The sequence below is a fragment of the Corvus cornix genome, chromosome 1A, assembly GCF_000738735.6.
Source record: "Corvus cornix cornix isolate S_Up_H32 chromosome 1A, ASM73873v5, whole genome shotgun sequence".
Taxonomy (NCBI): Eukaryota; Metazoa; Chordata; class Aves; order Passeriformes; family Corvidae; genus Corvus; species Corvus cornix.
The window spans coordinates 13201413-13221247 of NC_047057.1; positions in this window are offsets into that span (position 1 = coordinate 13201413).

Sequence of the window (19835 nt, forward strand, 5' to 3'; positions counted from 1 at the left end):
CTAAGTTTTCTGTTCCAAATTGCAATATTCCTGCTAGCTGGATAGCTGGGAGAAAATATCATTCTGTGCCATGACCAAGCAATCCAGAGGACCAGGATTCAGAGGATTATTTCCAAACTGGTGTATGCCAACATTGCACTGGGAGAATTTAAGAGATCTCTGTGGCATTACTTGAAAATACCACTGGATGAATCAAAAGCACGTTGTAGAAGATGCTTTTACCTATTGAAACAAAGGCGTGTTTGTGACCCATTGCTACAAATAAGTAGCCTTGATCAGTCATCTGGGTTTGCATGGGATCTTTGTTGGAGTTTGTTCAACTTGAACACTAAAAATAAACACACACCAAAGAAAAAAACCACAATAAAATGACCAAATGGCTCACTACAAGGCAGAGGTAACAGAGTTGGATAACAGCTCCAACACTGCAATAGTAGAGTAATGGTGGCTGTTCAGTGACCTTTAAAAAATATATTTGGCCACAGATAAAGGCCTAGTTGGTGAACATCCGTGTGAAATAACACTTTGTTTAAAGCTGAAAAGACAGCAGGAGATAACTGGTAACTGCTATAAAGGCTCAGACGTGGCCTGCCAGGGGGTGGGTGGCTACATCCCTCCAGGTCTGTATCCCAGGAGGTACCTGTGAAGAACTGTGAGCTGGTTCCTGCCCGCTAAAATATTGTGTCCCACAATCCCCAAACGTGTCCTTTCTTTTTTAAAGAAAAAAAAATAGAGAAAAAGAAAGAAAAAACCCAAAGAAAATATTTTTTAAATCCCCCCCCTAAACAAACAAACAAATAAAATGCAAAGAAACCACAATTAAACAAAATCCTAAGCAAATAATCAGAACAACCAAAACCCCACAAGGCGACACCCCCAGAGCTGAGATGTGTTAATGTGTCAGAGTACAGTCACTGCAGCCGGCCGGCCCTTGTGCCCCGATGCCGGAGCCGCCGATGGCCCCTGCGGCCGTGCCCGACCTCTGAGGGGCCTGCTCCGCCTCCTGCTCTTGCGCTTCGTTTCTGCTGCAGCTCACATGCCACCTAGTGGCTTCCCAAGTGGAAAATTCCTTATTAAACGCGGTTTACAGGCACGCCGCCTCTGCCAGCTGCTCCGTACACCTCGAGCTCGCTGCTGGAGAAGCCGCCCCCGGCACCTCCGCAAACCTGCCCCGCCACAGCCGCGCCCAAGGGCCGCCCCTCACCAGCCCTCATTGCACCCTCAGACTCCCCCAAGGCATTTCCACCTCCTTGGCCTGTGTTTACAGCTCTCTCCTGTTCTCTGTCACACTCAGAGCTTTCACGGAGCCAGCTCCCATTTGACTGCCTGCCTTACCCCTCTGCCCCACCACCTTAACCAAATATCTGGCGGGGAGGAGGTGGTACATTTTACTTTTGAGCATTCAGTGATGGTGGACACTCACGGCGAAATTCATGTTAGTTAAAATCCAAGTTTTCCAAGGAAAAAAATTAAACCAGAAATGTTTAAAGTGGTCTTCCTCTTTCCCTCTTCCTAACTACTTGCAAGTGTCAGGGAGGATTTTATTGTTCAGCTCGACAGCTACTTTTTGAGTGTCCTACTGCCATTTTCATTCAGACAAAATGTGTTTTACCATAGCCTTTCAGTTAGGCCATTTCTCCAACAAACAAGAAGTTTTGGTTAAGAGCAATGTTTTGCCTCCAAAAGAGTTAATTTGATGAGTCTTGCTCCCTTCTGAGCAAGGTGGCCTACCCCCGTGTTAATTAAATGCCTGCGTGCCCCAGTCAGCCCCAACACGCTGCCAGCAAAGTGAGATGGTGTCTGCAGAACAGGTCAGTGGAAACCCCTCAAGGACTGCCAGCACCACGGTCTCTCAGGATGAGCCCAGCTCCAGCCAGGATGCCTGTCAGAGGACACAGAGCATGTGTTTGTTGTGTGAAAGGAAGAACTGTATCATCACTAAATCTGGGCAATCGCTGTCCAAGTCACTCTGGGAAAAGAAAGGAACTGGACCTGACCCATGTTATCTCCAGGATTTTCATTAGGCAGAAGCAGCAATAAAAAAGAAGCCACTTTCCCTAAATATTCATTTCTTGGTTTTCATTTCAAATGCTTGAAAACAGAATAGTTCATCTTGAAAGCACTTGAAAGTTTTGTCTGCAAGAAACTCTTTGATTTTTCTAGGGAAAAAACCCAAAACCTTCAAAGTAACTCTGTCATGATGTGCCCTTTTTTTCTTTCAGACCACTGGAGATATTACTTTCTTTTGTGAAAGGTTACTGCTAGGCTTTACCACAGGCAAAAATCGTTGAACTAGGCTGACATCCCTGAAATAATTTCTCCCCTCAACAGTGTGGTCCTTATCTTATACGTGGTTGAAACCCAGGTGCTGACCTTGGGTGCTACAAATCACCAGACCCTGAGGACTGCGAGAGCTGGTCCCGCCCTTCAAGAATGGGTTTCTCACCATGACAAAGGAAATGCAGGTGAAATTGTGCCACAAACTGCTGCCCTGCTGCTTGGAGAATCAGCCTGACTGTGCAAAAGTCACACAACTGTCCTTTATCAGTTAATGGCCATCCAAGCTGGAGCCCCTGGGCAGGACCATCAGAGCTCCGGAAGCATGAGGGCATGAAGCAAAACTGACTTTCCGTCCTGGCTGCTCTAGGAAAGCCAAGGAAGGGTGCGGGGACGAGGGTGCACTCAGCAGCTAGAGGGCAGGCTCATTTTTCCTTTAAAACTTGGGAATCACTTCCTTGCAGCTGCAGTGACTGCCAGAGTATCCAAAAGAAGTTGCTAAGATGTAAGTCAGTCGGGCTAATTGGAGAAATCTTCTGTGTATTAACTAGGGGGAGAGGGGACCCAAACTAAAAACACACAAAAGCACCGATGTACAAACTTGATAGTTGTTTCAAAATGCTCGACTTCAGCCAGGCAGGCTGATTTCTGACACAGCAGAGGGAGAGAAATCATGCACGAGACAGGAATATTCCACAGATATGGCCATGTCTGATTGCAAACACCCCACAAAAAGGACACGCTGGCCTTCCAGGCTTCCATAACAGGAAAAAACAATTGAAAGGATTTACAAACAGCATTCATCAAAGCATTCCAGAGAAATAAACTCCTTTTTTTTTTTTCCTATTCAGAAAAGGAATGTGAAGCAAGCTAAGAAGTCTCTGCAGAGTATGGTCTCAGGTAAGTTATGTACTCCATAACACAGAATTTTCCATTACTTTCTGTGGACATAAGATTTGGGAGCTCAGCCCTTTGAGGGGAGCCCAGCTGGAGCAGCCACCCAGGCACCCACATGATGCTGCTGGTGTGATGCTGCCACTGCAGATGGGCAATTTTATGTCTTCAAAGGCAAATTCTCCTTCTCTTTGTTGCTTTGTAAAAAAGCAATTGAAAAATCACCTATCGCAGTATTACTCTTTGCATTGGAAGCACCCCTTTTGAAGCATAAGGGGAGACTATTACACTGCCTGATATCACTGATGTCTCCCCATTCATACAGTCAAGGACTAGACCAAGCAACACTACAAGTGATGCCTGAATATTAATATAGTAACGGGGGTTCTGCCAATGCAGGATTTCACACTGGTGAGATGCCAGGCAGTGCCAGCCTGCTGTGGATGGGGGAGGTAACACTGTGTTGGGCAGGAGGAGGATTTGAAAGCTCTTGCTGTACACCAGCTACCCGCCAACTCAGCAGGCAGAAGCTTAGAAAGCAAATATATCTGGAGGCATTGCAGTTTTCCCCCCATCTTGCAGCAGTGGTTGCACCTCCCAATCAAAACAACATCATGGGCACCCCGATGAGCAGCAACATGGGAGAAGCCCACCAGAGAAACAAGGCTTGGTCTGGACATGGGTGCTTCTGTCAGCTGAGCAGCAATCAGAAATCAGGAAAATCCACAGAGGTGGAATCCACCAAAAAATAGACCACCCTGTGTATTTTGGTGCCATGGATGGCATGCTGCACTGCTCTGAAATGTGAGAGCACAGCTTAACATAAACACAGCCCTCAGCAGAGTCTGTTACTGAGAAAATGGTTCCTTTCACTGCACTTCCTCCTGCCTGTCTGCAAATGCCAGATCCTCATGGTTCTAGCATGGATGTCTGATGTATCATTTCAATAGAGAAAGGCTTGAAAGATGTTTGGATTTGGACGATGAAGGTGCCATTAAAGGTCTGGAGAGACTCCATCCTTGGGAACAGAGAAAGCCATGAGAAGTGCTCGTCTTTTCCCTGTTCACCAGCCACAAGGCAGCGGTTTCTGTGAAAAAGCACTACTGGAAGACAGGAGGAGAGAGGGATGTTAAAACTGTGTAAATGCAGCAGGGAGTGGGCAGGCAGAGGTGGAGCTGTCGGGAGACAGCCTGGTGGGAGGGCCGCCCACTGCCCTCCTCTGCCCCGCCTTTCTCTTCAGGTTGTGCTCATGGCCACGTTTCAAGTGACACAGTTTAAAAAACCCCAACCCCTGATGGCAGCAGCCACAGCAGCACATGATTCCTTGGCAGGGCTGCACTGCTGGAAAGCTGCTTCTGGACTTGTCCTGTGACTCAGTCCTGCTGTGTTAGGATGACATTTTATCTTCCTGGTAGCTTTTACTTCTAGGTTGGTGTGGCTCCAACTTGCTTTTCTCTTTTTTTTTTTTTTAGAGAGTAGAAAACACTTTATTCGTAAGGTCACATATGATGAAGAACAAGTAAGCACTATTACATAGCACATGTCTTTTTCTTCTTTAACCAGGGTGTAAAACCAAGCCATGAAGAGAACAGGAACATTTCATCCTGAACTGAGTCGGAGAAACAGATGCAAAAGCAGAAGTAGGATTTGAGGGCAAACCTTCTGCCAGACAGCCAGCACAATGCCAGACCTCAAATTTAACACTGTCATTATGAATAGCCCTGGTGCAAGTCCTCCATGCAAAAACACAGGAAAATTAAGCTAAACTGGTGCTCAGTGAACAAATTTTTCCTACTCCCAAAAATATGAACCAAATTACATACAGTATTTCTCTTAAAGGGTAGGAGATGGAGGGGAGGGATACCAGGCAGGGAGGTGTGAGGGGGTACATTGGTGAGAGCACCTGCCTCCGATCCCAGCTGGGCTCCCCCAGTGCCAGCACCTCTGCTCCTATTGGCTCCAGGATCCACACAGAGTTAAACTGCCTTGAGAGCTGAGCTGCCCCTTGCTCAAGAGAGGAAAGGTTGCATCAACTGCTTCCTTTTCACACATTTACCAAAATCTCTCTTGCCTTCATTTGCAGCCTCTCTTACACAAAGAAGCCCTTGCACAGCCATTCACCTCAGGGACACTGAAACAAGGTTCACGGCTAACATTTCTGCTATACTTTCTCCATTTAATGATATAAGTCCTTGCTACCAGAAATACCTCTAACATAGCAGAACATCAGTGCACCTGCCTGTTTGTTCCTCTCTTCTGCCTCACCAGATATCCATGAAACACCCTCCTTGGTGTGGGTCCTACCCCAGGACTGTCCCTCCCTGTGCAAAGGCAGGAGGGGTACAAGGGAGAAAGGAAGGTGTGTTGTCAAAACGCTTTAAAGCATGTCCCAAAAGGCCACCTCCTACATGCAAGTTTATTCTTGCTTCTGCAACCCAATCTGTCCTTCACCTCTGCTAGAAGCAGCACCAGGAGTACCCAGCTCTTGGGCACTAGAAACTGCTACCTGGGATGTGCTATTTAGAATGGTCTTCTTTCCTCACCAAATATGGAATAGCTATTTGCAGTATAAAATCCCATGCAAAAACAAGGCCCTGGTTGCAGCCTACTGTAGGGCTCATCAGCAGGATGAGCACCACCACCTCTCACTGCTCCTCACTTTCCTTGGTCCCAGCTGAAGGAAATACCCTTCCTGTACTCTTTGCAACATGGGAAGGCTTGTATATAAAATAGCTCCTCTCGACAGCAAACCAGGGCAGATTCAGACCACTATTAAAGGAGACCCAAGCCCTCCTTGTGCCTCCTCATTCAATCCCACTGCATGTCATCCCCAACCTCTCAGCATCCCGCAAAAGTACATATAAAATGACAACAGTAAGACACTCACCTTCAGCAAACTTGTCATTGATTATAACAAAACGGTCTGCTAGTCCAGAGCCCTTGATTATACATGCAGATCCACAGAAGAGGCATGAGAAAGCTGATAGAGCAACTGCCTTTATAATTGTGTCCCAAACGTCTTAGATGCTGGGTGCTTTGGCAATTCACTGCACAGAATTCCTTACAATAAAGAAGGGGGACTGGTGTCTCCCACAGAGAGGCAGAGGAGGGCCCGGTGGCAGATACTGGAGTAGACCCATGCTCTCAGTAGTGCACTTGTGACCCAGCCTGCCAGGGCACCACATGAAAGGAGCCATGTCTTTGTAGTTGGGCTCCTGGTAACAAGAAGCTTCAGAGGCAGAGAGCAAGCTGAGTCCAACTGAACCACAGTGCACAGTTTATGATTTGTGTATCCATAGTGTTTATGATTTGTTTAAACCACAGTTCCTTTTAATAAATCTCAGCTATGTCCTCGCTGGTGGCAGATGTCCCGTGGTGGCAGCACACACACAGGTGCAGCATCCAGCAATCCCAGTGCTGTGGAGAATGCTGGAGGCATGGCCCATCTTCGGCTGGGACAGCTGCTCTCACTACTCATTTCCAGCCCTCCGCCACAGCACACACAGATTTCCTCTGTGGTAAGGAGCACTGCAGGGAAGACGGATCAATCGTACTGCTGTCTGGCAGGTTGTTAAGGCAGGAAGGTTTTCATTAAGTCAACAAGGGTGTTAATTTATAGCATTTTTGCTACTTCTCTCCAAATACTCTTCCAGATGTGAGCTGCTCCCTCATGCTTGCTGCATGCCAAGGGCAAAGACTAACAAGCATTTTGTTTACCTGCTTGATGCAGTCCTTCACCCCTCCCCCTCTCCTCTGTGGGCTCCTGGCCTCTGCTTTGGGTTGAGCTGCTGCTCAAACTGCAGCAGAAGATTTGTCTGGTTGAAATAAAAAATACATATGTGGGGGTTTGACCTAAGAGTGGCTATTTATGGATACAATGTTGCAAGTGACTTAATGCGTTACAAATGGAAAGCCAAATTTTGCAAAAACTTCTGTCTGGACAAGGTGTAAGTTGTTGCATACCAAGAGCTAATCATTAGTGGAGTCTGAATCTACCAAAGCAGAGCTACTTCTCCACTCACAAACACTGAATTTTGTCAGCTATTTGATACTAAAAAGATTTTCTCAGATTTGAGCAGCTAAAGGTTTATCATTGGATTAAGGACAAACTAGCCAATGCAATGGAAAATAAATGTATAAAGTATTATCACTGTTTGTTTGGGAACTACAACTACTTCTATCACATATTCTATAGGAAATTTCAATTAATTGCATCTGAGAGGCAAGATCATTAGTTTCTAGCAAAGTATATTGTAGTACAAACTTAACACATTACAAACCATGCTGCATTTTCATATTTGCAGCAAGGACCATGAAAATTATCCAATAAAAGGAACAGTTTCATCATAACTCATTGGCCTGTATCAGTTCAAGTTAGTTAAAATTGGGTTTTTTTCTTTTTTAATGTGGTGTCTCTTGTTGGGGAAGATGAAACAGGAAAGCCTTATAAATATGATTGCCTGACAAAAGATTTTGGGAATATGAAAACTACAAGCAACATCGAAATGAAAGCCACTTTTGAAATACCAAGTCTTAGTTACTGAACAACTGGAAAACAATGGTATGGCCGACTGAAGGTAATCCCCTCTTGATGGAACAATACCCTCTGCTTGCAGGCAGGTCCAAGGGTCAGAGCAGACCCTACTAGCTCAGCAGAAGGGGTCCAAAGAGTAGTTTTTAGAAGTTAAGATGTAACACTCTATGGTAATATAAGAACTCTTATAGGCTGTATGTAAATGCTATAGGATTTGTATCTTGTATTAGATTGGTTAGTGACAATTAGAATATTCAGTACAGAAGATGATTTATTGTATTGTAACCAGGACTTCAGACACTTCCACTCCTGCTCTCACTTCCACTCCTGCTCTTACTTCCACTCTTGCTCTTACACTCTCCCTCTCTCTCTCTCTCACCCGTTTACTCTCTTGCTCTCTTGGGCCTGCTCAGAGCTGAGTCTGGCAGCTCTGAGCAGTGCCCCTATACCCACGCCTTTTACAATAAACCGACTGTGTCCCAAGATCAGACCATAGAGATCTCTCATCTCCGTCTCCGTCACCGACCGTCCCATCCGTCCCGTCGGTAACCTACAGTCTCTTCTCTATTACAAGAACTTAAAGAAAAGATAGGTCTGAGATGTAGCTGGAGCACTCTTGGACCACAAGAGTCATAGAGCTCTGGAGCTGTGTGAGCCCACCAGAAACTCCTCTCCACTGCTTTGCATTTTGGAGAGCTGCTTACATGATGCACGGTGACATGACACACAAAATTACAGTGTCATTGTGTTTGCTCTACCCAAGTAAAAGTCAATAGAGAGTTAAGTCCACTTTTATCCAGAAACACATGTTGAATCCCCTGCTTTCACTCCAGTTTATTGTGCAAATGCAGGTGTAAGTTATGGGTAATAAGCTGCCACAGCAGCTTCTGCAAGACCACACTCAAGAGGAGATAAGTCAGCAAGAAATGAAAACAGAAACTAGACTACAAACAATAGTGATCTCTTTTTTGTATGACGCATAGGGACTAGCAAGAGACAAGATCTTTAAGTCCAATAACAATGCTCTGGGAGATGGGAAAGCGTAAGAAAATTTTAATGTGGTTTGGATCACTCTTACATTTGCAACAGCCAGAAGGAATCCCCAAAATGAGAACAGGAATCCACAAAACAAGAATGGAAAACTGTCAGACTTCCTTGCGTGAAAGAAGGTGTAATAATGTTCCTAATAAATTCCTATTTCATGGGTCAAATGTGTCCAAAGGAAAGATTTTTGACTAGTGAGTAAAGAGTGAAGTGAGTAAGTGCTTGAAAGCCCCAGATCACTAGAGAAAAGCTGGGACAACAGTAGCTGCTGATGGTTGTTATAGGAAGTCATTGCAACATCAGCCTTTATCCCACTTTCTGTTGTACAACCCTCTCACATGGGCCTGGACAAAATTAGTCATTTGTTCCTAGATCAGGGTGTCTCATTTCCAGTGACCTCCTTCTTCTCTCAGCGGTGGGTGTTTGAAAGCAGCAGGTAACACCACAGCCTCCTTCCCTCCATGGATGTAGAGGTGGCTGGTGCATTCTCAAAAAACACTGCCTCTTTGTGCCTTGTGCAGAAATACCTAAATTCAGTGCTCAGCTGTAAAAAAATATCAGAGCTGTGCTAGAGAAGAATTATTCCATGGGTACAGCCCTGGATCGGACTGGCAGAGCTCCTCAGGTAGAAGGAATCTAGCAGGTACCAGGCTTTTCCTGCCACAAGAGCACTCTGCAAGACAGTGGAGATGGCAGACATGAACAGCTTCTGCAGAAAGAGCGCATTTTCTATAGGCAACAGCTCCCATTCTCTCCTGTTCCCATCAGCCTGGGCATAGCAACAGAGAATGTACTGAAGAACCATCGAGAGAATGTCATGAGCCTTTAAGGATTTAACAAGGTTGTGTGTGCTCACCACCAGTGACACAGAAGATCCTGTCTGACACATCAAACACTGTCTCAGCCTGTGTTAACTGTGAGTTTACACATGTGATGCATGCAGAAAGCTGCCCAGGTCTCACTGTTGGGTTCTTACATAAGGGTCTCATGCACCTCACTTTCAAAGCATCTCTGTGTTAGGGAGTCTGGGACACTCTCTACTGGGACAGATAATTGCTGTTTGAGATGCTGGAGGTGAAGAGAAACCTAAGAAGGAATAATAACCAGAGTTACAGTCAAGAGAAAGCTCTCAGGTAATAGCCTGAGAACAGCCTGTAACTGCCCACCAAGCTGCCCATGGGCATTGTACCCTCATGCTGACATGCACCAGAGCGAGCAAGCTGCTGCTCTGCCATGGAAGGTAACATGCTGTAACATCACTCACACAACTGGAGGACTTCTTTGGTATTGCTCTTTACACAAACCTTTAAGTTGAAAATATATCCTCTCATTAAGCAGAGTGTGAGAAGCAGCAGCCATAACAAGAAAAGCAGTGCTGTCTCTTGGGAAAAAGCATTTATGTCCTTTGCAGTGGAGAATATGCAGGAGAAGGCTGCTGTTAGAAAGCCCTCTCTGCTGTTTCCTCTGAAGAAGAGCAGAGAGCATGTCTTGCTAACAGATAGCTCAGAAAAAGCCTGGGCACTGAACAAAAAATCCCTGGATTACGGAAGAGATGCTGCCCCTCCTGCTGTGCCATGAGTTGGGTTACACCATGCAGAGACTGGGAATTGCAGTGGTAGTGCCTGGCTGGTTTGTGTCTGAGCGTGGCTATGAGCAGTGATGTTGGGCAACATAACTAAAATACAAGCAGGCTACAGGAGGTTTCCTCGGACCTACATCAGCTCAGGTGCTCAGAGATGTGTTCCGAACTGTAGTATGGACCAGTCTGAACAGAGGGAGGAAATATCCCACCATCCCCATGAGGAGAATCACCGGAAAAGATCAAGAGACATTCCAACATGGAGAAGAAGCAAAGGTTTGGAGCCAGGAACTGAAGTCAGTTGTTGCCACATGCATTTTTTGGAATTGCACAGACCTATTGAAAGTTTTTATGTAGTGCAAAAAGGATGTGGCAAATTCTGAATGTCATTAAAGCCAACTCAGATTTCCAAATCAACTCCTTCTCTCCCTAACCTTTTAGAGACAGTCCACTTACAAATCCTTGAAAACAAGAAAAGATGCAATGTACTACTTTTGACTTTTCAACAGGGAAGCTTAGCCAGGAGGTTAATCTCTGAAAGTCTTGAGCCTGGCTAACATTGCATCCAGTGGTGGAATTCCATGCTATTATTAGTGCAAGGCTTGACTTTGCTAGGACTTCCCAGAGAGCTGCAGTGTATGGTATGAAGACTGCATGTATGGTATGAAAACTGTGCTTTACTGCTGAAAGACAGTAGTGAAAAAAAAGAGAGTTTTCTGAGAGTATTTCTTCTTGAAAACTCAACACAACTGGAAGACCACTGGCTCCTTATGAAGTTCCTTCCATCGTAAATCATGCTAGAGCTTGTTGGAAACAGAAGGTATTGCAGCCCTGTTTGTTCTCATTAGGCAATAGGGAACGACTAACTTCCTTTATGGAATAAACTATCTGGAGCTATAGGATCCACCATCCAAAGGCAGGCACATGATGCAAGTCTTCTGAGGGAGCTGAGCTATGCCGGCAAAGCTCTTTGCCGGGTGTTGTGGGGTAGTACAGGCTGCAGGAACCACTCGCTGGAAAAGAGCTTGGAGCTGCAAGCAAAGTGTTTCCTCATGTTAAGCAAAGAAAAGAGTGCCTGTTCTTTGCAAATAAAGAGCTAGGTATTGAAACAATCCTGACACTAGAGAATTAACTAAAACAATCCAAACTTTGGCTAACCACTAGGGTCAAAAAAGGATAATAAATCCTCTTTTTCCTGTTAACAAAACCACAACTTTATTTTCTATAGCTTTCAAAAAATAAAAATGACATCATGAGTAATTTTGGAAATTCCTAAATATTAGTTCATTTGCCTGGCAGGAGCATCCTGTCCTGTCTCTTCTTTCCCTCACAACAGTCCTTGGAGCAGGGACAGTCTCCCTTCAGACACTGGAGGTTTGGTACAACTCTGACATGATTACAACCACATGGCAAAGTAGAAAGTACAAAAAAAGAGAGTGTGGCTTTTTTGGATAAGGTAGGCTGCAGATGACAAACATGAAGGATGATGTGTCCAAGTGAAGAAATCTGAAGGATATTGTGAGTCTTTGGAGAGGGGAAAGCAAGGAAAAGGCAGAGATGTGAGCAGGAGAGGAAAGCCAGAGCAAAGAGGTGCAAGACAAGATGAGCAGAGAGGTCAAAAACTTTAATGATAATACAAAGCTATTGGTAGGGAATATGAGGACAGATGGTGAAGCCCTCCAGGAATACCTTAAGAGAGAAAATGACCAGCCCAAATAATGGCAAATGAAATTCTGTCTAGGCAGGTGTAAAACCATGAATGCATTTAAGGAGAAGCAGCTTTATCTTCACATATAAATAATGTTTTCCACGTTTACTGCTGCTACTCAGGAGGGATGGCTTAGTTGAACTACTGTAGACACTTTCTTGAAAATACAAAATCACTGCTCCGCAACAAAGAGCAAATAAATGTTTGGGACTATTACAAAAGGAAAAGCCAATAAAGCAGAAAGATTGCTGTGCTGCTGTACAAATCCATCTCACACCTGCACCTTGAATACTTTCTGGGCCCTTGAAAAGGATAGAGAAGAGATGGAAAAATTCAGGAAGAGTAACAGGGTGAGCAGAGGCGTGACACAACTTCTCTACAAGGAACAGAGCAGGAGAGTAAGAGCTGAGATGGGGGACACAGGGAAAGCTATGAAATCATTAGTGACGCAGAGAGAGAGGATAGGGATTGAGTGTTGGTTGTGTCTCCAGGACAATGAGGGACCAGCTCATGAAGCTGGTAGGAGCCAAGTTCCAAACAAACAGAAGGAAGATGTTTGTCGTGCAGCAGGCAGTGGACCTGCTGAGGAGGTCCTTTCCAAAGCACGCTGAGGATGCAAGGAGCTTACATGCTCACCCAAGTGTTTGGAGGGGTCCAGGCCACAGGGAAACCACAGCAGGTTCAGGAAATCCTCTGAGCTGAAAGTAGTTGGAAACTGCAGTAACTGATTGATACGAATCTGCTTTTGGCCCCTGTTGAAGGCAGAGTAGAAGGATGGGTTAGATGATCCAAACCAGCACAGCTGTTCTTACCTGGAGTGAAAACAGATAAGATAGACTCAAGTAAACACGGGGATCCCGAAGGGAGCTAAGGTGGCAGCATGCAGCACAGCAGGAGCTGAAGTCAGGGGTTTGGGTGAAATTGGCACAGTCAAACTACAGTCCAAAGCTGTAGATAAGGAGGCAGAAGAAAAGCTGCAGTTTTAACTCCATCAGTGCTTGGTCTGAGCCCAGACATGCCCCACTATAATCAGGAGCAATGCTTCCACTGACTCCAGCAGATCAAGCCCTCCAGACATAAAGGCAAGCAGTTAAGTGAGGAGTTTCAGGGTCAAAGAATATCTCCGAGATAACAGGAGACACAGCACAGGTGAGTCTGTACAGGCAGAATTTGCAATTTATCTACATCAGTTATCTATCAGCCAGATACTACTAATTGTTCAGTCCTGATTGGATCCAAGAAAATTTTGAATTTAGAGATATTCCTTTGCAGAGTCTGCATGATATCCTGAATAATAACCACTATGTAGGTATTGCCCGCAGCACAGTTATTTTTTTCAGTCTTTTTAATAACCACTTTGAAATAAGTAGAGTTGCCTCCACTTCAAATGTGATATAATCTAGTAGTAAGAAGTTACAGAGTCATGGCCCCAAGGCAAGGTGCAAAGCCCCCCAAAAGGCCAAGAGTTTCAATTTTCCTTAAGGGTAATGTGGGTGTAAGAGATATGGCCTCCAAGTGGAAGGAACCACTATTCATTAGTTACTCAAAGCACCATTGCATCAGCAATAATCAACAAAATAAATACATTTTTTCACAGGACCGAAGAATGCCTCACATTCTAGGGGATATTCCTAAATACCACAATTTTTTCTCATACAGACAATACTTATTTTGGGTAATGACCTTGAAATAAGCCTTTCCTGTTCTGAGCTTGTGTTTTCCTGTAGCACTGATCTTGGTTTGTTTGATTTACAACTCCTACATGCAGTTTCTCAGTAAGTGCACACATTACGGTCAGTATTTTGAGAGAAGAGTCTTTTTTTCTTTAAGCTGAAGTAGACTGCTTTTCCTGGAGTGCTGAAAAAAAAATCATTTTAAGAAGCTGATCTGATTAACCGGGTTAAACTAGAAATGTGCCAAATTGCTCTGCAGACATGGCATAGCTGCTGACCTACACCGAGACTGGAAATCATTCCAGGCTGTGATGTGCCATGTCTGTTCACGTCAGCTGTGCACTGGGAAATGCACAAGCAGGCAACTTGCTGAAAATGTCCTTCAGCTTAGGGCTCAAAAAAGATTCCTGTAAAACATGTTTCTTGTGAGGAAACCAGCCTCTCAGGCCCAAGAAATGTAATTTCTTGCACAATATATTAGTATTTCTCAGTTTTCTTTCTGTGTATTCAGGACAGCATGCACAGATGTCCATCATACAAATATCTGACCCATTCACCCCACCTGGATCTTTTCTTCAGCCTAATGCCACTAGCCCTCAGCAACTCAAGTTGTTTCTTCTTTGCACTATTGAGATTAAAAAAAAAGCTTGCAACACTTTGGTTCTGACACTGCAGTTTGACATCTCTGTGTGAACCTTTGTATTATGTTTGTTGCCTTGCATGCTGCACAGACACCCAGCTTGCAAAGCTGGCCATCTCCACACAGACCACTCCTTGATCCCCGCTATTCAAGGATGTATTTTGGCAGCAGGAGGTTACATCTGTGGGTCTCAACCACCTTTTCAGAATCCATCCTCCTGTTTGTCTTCCTTATCACATCTGCTCCTCTTGCACATGTGCAGTGGGGAGGGGAAGCTGGCATGTGAAGACAGATGTTGGAAGAAGAGCAGACTTTCCGCAGCGCAAAGCCTCAGGATTGCTGAAGGATTGTCTAACAGAGCTTTTGTTAACTGTTGGGAAGGAGGAGCCTCAGAGGTCATTCAGGCTGCAGTCCGGTGAGCATTGTCTTTTGAAAGAATCTCTCCCATCTGTGCCTTTAGTCTATTTTTGTGCTGTCTTCATATCATGCCATCACAAGTCAACATGCAGCTGCACCATGATCTGGCCCGGGGAACTGGTCTGGCTGAAAACTCATCCAGCTGAAAGGAGGAAAAAAGGAAAAAAAAATTATTTTCCAGCCAGCTCAGATCTCTGATCTCATTTACCACACAGCAGCACTAACAGTTGTACCACCATGAGGGAGGTAACCTCTTCCCACAGCTGTGGTGGCTGCTGCCAACTCTTCCTCAGGCAGCAACCCAAGCCTTTGCCCTATGGACCTGCTCCTTAGGAACTGAGTTTTCTCATTTCATTTCCACTACTAAGGCAATTGTAGCTTGTGTAGACAGGCAGTAACACATGGATACCCAACATGGGATTTGAAGAGGTCTGGTTAGAAAGCTCCCATGGGGAAGGATCTGCCAGAACTCTCCTTGTAAATACAAAGGCAATAGGAGAAAAGGTTCACTGACTGCTTCTTGCTTCACTTCTTACTCTCCTATCCCCTTGGCGAATTTAAGTAAATCATTTATATAGGCAAAATCTTTTGGTGGCTTCCCCCCTCTCCTTCCTCTTCCTCTTAACCAGTGGATGGAAGCAGCATTCCCTGTCTTGAGACCTCAGGTCCCAGAGAAATTGTTTGACACTACAGTACTTCCCTTCTAGTATGAATTACTGAGTGGAAACAAGAAGCTGGTAATGTGTTACCCATTTGCCACACACTACAGCTCTGTCTGCTAATAGATGTGACCTTTGTGACTAATACAGTGCTGGGAGGTACTGGGAGGGTGCATTAAATCCCTCCCTCCAGCACAGTTGTCATCCTCATCATCTCATCACCCATCCAAGTGAGGAAGCTGCAGTTTCAGAGCTGCCAATTCCTGCAAAACACACAAAAAGCTGGACTGGGCCCAGAAATCAGCCAGAGGATGAGGGATTAAAGTTAGGAGGTGACAGCAGAGGTTGGGCCAGTGCTGCACTGTCCTCATGACTGGAAAAAGGTCCCCACTGGGGTGACAGCCCCCCACAGCCCTCACTTTGCATTCAGTTTTCACCGGTGACAGGCATCCCACGGCTGCATGGCACAGGGCTGGCAGCTGCAATCACACCATCCCAACACTCTGCAGAGTCTCTTCCTGCCCTCTGCCTGCAGATAACAAGCCCTGGGCACAGACAGGATGGCTTCCTATTTGCAGAGTGTGTGTGGATGCCAAGGGCCTTGGAACATCTGAAGCGGCAGCTCCCAGTGAAGAAAACTTGTTGCAATCCATCGAAAGCCCTCTGCTGCTGGACCTGAGGCCAGGAAGTTTTCTTCATCTGGTCTCTGGCCTGGGTGATTCTGTTACAGACCCTCCTATTGAACACCACAGGGAACAAGGAGCCCTTTACACCTCTTGCACCCCTCAAACCACCACCACCACACCAAAGATTCTCACCCGTAACATCCTACACCAACACTCCACCCTCCAGTCTTCTCCCTGTTCATCCCCTCCACTCTCTGTGGAGCCACATCCTGCATCCTTGGGACAGTACCTACATTTACATGGGAAGGGAGGGGGCATTTTCCCAAACTCAGCCCCATGTCCAGCTCTGCACACCCTTGTGATGATGTGCTGAGCTCAACTGTCTGGTTGTGGCCCCACTTTAGAGTATTTCTGTTTGCTGTGGCTGTGGGCCAGCACCAGCCTGAGGATGCACCACAGAGCCCACTTAAAGCAATGGGCCAGTGCTCCCTAAAGATAGAAGAAACATTTGCAATCGTACAGGTATGAAAAAATCAGCAGACAAGGGAAACTTTTTTCTTGGGTATCAAAGTGCATGGTCAATTAATGTTTGCATCTCCATCAGAGAAACTTTCATGGAATTAGCAAGCTGTAAACACTGAATTTAGAGCATGTTCTGGGAACTGAGTGTGCAATTGGCAAAGGATACACAAGCATGCAGAAGGAAATAGGGAGACAGAGCTGTATCCTTAACCCTGAATTTCCAAATAACACTAACAAGATAAACTTGGAGACAGCAAGAGAAATCCCTACAGGAGTGGTGTGCAGGTGACTGCTCCTGCTGCAGTGCCTGGGCCACTGGCCACATCCAGCACAGGGGCAACACGGGGCTTAGAACTATTGCCAACAGCAATAAAGTTATGGTGGGGATGGACCCTACCATCTTCGCAGTAAAATCAGCCAGTCATCCTGTTTGCTTACCTATTCCTCCTGCATTTCACTCACTCACAGTGAATTCACTGCCTTCATTGACTTGTGGCTGTTTTACTGTCGATTTCTTCATTCCTTACTCATTGTGTCAGACCTTGTCCTCTTGTGACAACTCTCATTTAATTAAGAATGAACAATCTATGGAAAACTGTAGGTGGAAGGCATACAAACCATAGTGCTGCCAGACTCAGAAGTTAGAGGTAATTATAAAAATTTGAGAAATAAAGATTTTGTCTGAGGATCAGCTTTGTACTTCTTCCCCATGTGCATGAGGAGGGCGTTAGTTTTCCAGAGTTAACTGGCTTTTGCCCCGCAACTGTAGCACTCCAGGGTTACCTCTGCTTGTGCACTCTGGGCTCAGCCAGGCTCTCTCCTTCGTCTTCAACCTGTGCCAGTGCTTCTGCTCTGCTAGCACAGCTTTAGAGCAAACCTGTTCAGAGGTTGATCTAGCTGAAAAATACCTACAGGGTTTTAAAAAAAAACCCACCAAAACCCAGACTTTTGCTGAGTTACATCCTCTGATTTGATTCAACACGTGGAAAGCAGCTGCTTCAGTAGAAGGAGAAGATACAGGAGCAGCAAAGACTGATGGAGAGGTGGTGGTAGTGGCCACACTGCTGCTTTTTTCATTGTTCCTGGTGAAGGTGAAGCCACAGGATGACTCTGGCCCTTGCCAATTGCCTAACAATGCAATTCAGCCCCTCCCCAAAGTGTTGTCGCTTTGTCCTTCCTCCTCTGTGCCTACTCTCCTGCTTCCAGCAAGTAATTAAGAACCAACAAGACCTACATAAACATTCCTCCAGCAGCACTGCCTGGAATCCTGCTCCTCCCCTGCCCCCCGACAGCCTGGGACAGAGGGGCTCCCCCCACTTCACCAGCCAGACATGGGGGTGATGGTGGAGACTCCCCTCTGCTCCCACACACGGGCTGAAAGAAGTGGTGAGGCAAGCTGACACTGTGGCTTTGCAGGTGGGAAAGGCAGAGTTGTTGCGAGTTGCCCTCTGCCCCCATCCCTCTCCATCTGCCTCGGGGGTCCCACTTTGGGCAGCACCCCTGAACTCATCCCCAAGGGATGGAAAACAGAGGTGACAGGCCAGGATAGGATTTTCCCCTCAGGCAGGGCTGCCTTTGCAAGACATTTGGTGCTGCCTCAGGGATCAGGCAGAGGAAGTTGTGCTTCACTAGAAACACAACTGAAAACTTCAGTCATCTCTGAACTTCGTTCGCCTCTGAACTTCGTTCGCCTCTGAACTTCATCCATCTCCATTTCTAAAGAAAATCTCAGGTCCTTGAGGACCACAGGAATTGTGCTGTTGCCTTCAGCTAGGATTCATTTCAGCCTTGCTTTGCTGTCTTTGCAAAACAAACTTGTGCTGCCACTTTGGGTGTATTAATACACACCACAGCTTTAGGTTACAAAACTACAAACTCCATCTGGAAACTCAATTTTTAGTCTAAAATTAAGACTTCAGCTCCTTTTCCCCAAACCATTCTGTGTATAGCTTTTTGGTTTACAATTAAAAACTCCAGGGGATAGAAAGCCAGGTCCCAAAAGTTTTCCTGAACCACAAACCCACATTTGCCTCATGGAAGAAATGTCTTATGTTCTGGCACTGCAAAGACCTCAGTTCCCTCCTCCTGCCACTGTGCTCTCTCTGAGCTGTGCAGTGCTGGGGGTGCCACAGTGCCCCTCTCAGGGCAGGAACTGGGGAAGGCTGGGGGTTCAGTCTGAGAAATCAGAGGCTCCATGGGTTGGTTGCTACATGGAAGGCTTAAGGGAAAGATTACAGTGCTCAGCCTAGCACAGGAGATGAACCAAAGGATGAGCAAAGAGTGCCACTACTGTTAATGTTAGTGTTTCATTCACTTCACAGGACTGTAGTCCCAGGAATGAAGGAGAAGCATCATGCAGTTCTCATCCCAAAACAAATACAGCCATGGTTCAAAACAAACTTAGGGGGGAAAAAAGTATGTATTGTCTGCTAGGAGTAAACTTGAAAAATGAGCTATTAAAATACTTATTGTATGCAAAGGTCTTTGCCATCCTTGAGCCTTCAGGATCATTTTTGAGATTATTATTTCAAATGCTAGAGATCAACAAAAATTTCTGGTTGGAGGAGTCTCCTTTTATTATCTTCAGCAGGGTACATGGGAGCATGATAAAACTGAGTGTTGTCCTTGATGCTGAGCTCCTCCTTTTTGTGCCAGCAGTAATTCTCATTATTTGAACACAATGGAATGTCCTTTTGTGGCATGCTCAAGGCCAAGGATTAGCTGGGGGAAATTACCTTGTAATGTAGAATTATTTTACTATCAAAAATCTTAAGAGTGAGGTTGTAGAAGGAGATACTGCTGGTATTTTCACTTTTTTATCACAAGTCCAAATAGCATTAATTGAGGAATATATCTGTCAGAAATATCATTGTTATGAGATGCAATTTGTTTCTGTAACTCTATTTTTAAATGCACAGGAATACATTTGAGAGTCTATTTTTTGACAGTCTTCGAAAGGATACATTGGAGGGTCCCATATTGCACATGTGACCAGTGTGAGCTGCTTTAAAGCTCCTATAACAACATTCCTACAGGATGGATGCTCAGATCTCAGCTCTGACCAGGGCCATTCCAGGCCCAGTGTTAGGATTAAACCATGCTGCATCCCTTCTCCATATTTCCCACTGTCGCTGCTGGACCAGCAGCCATATTTTCACCAGCTTCTAATTCAGGGTATAAGGGAACTCTGGTGTGACAGGTGTGGCACATTTAGCAGGACACGTGTCTGGTCAACTGCTCAGAGTATCTGGGGGTGGCTGTA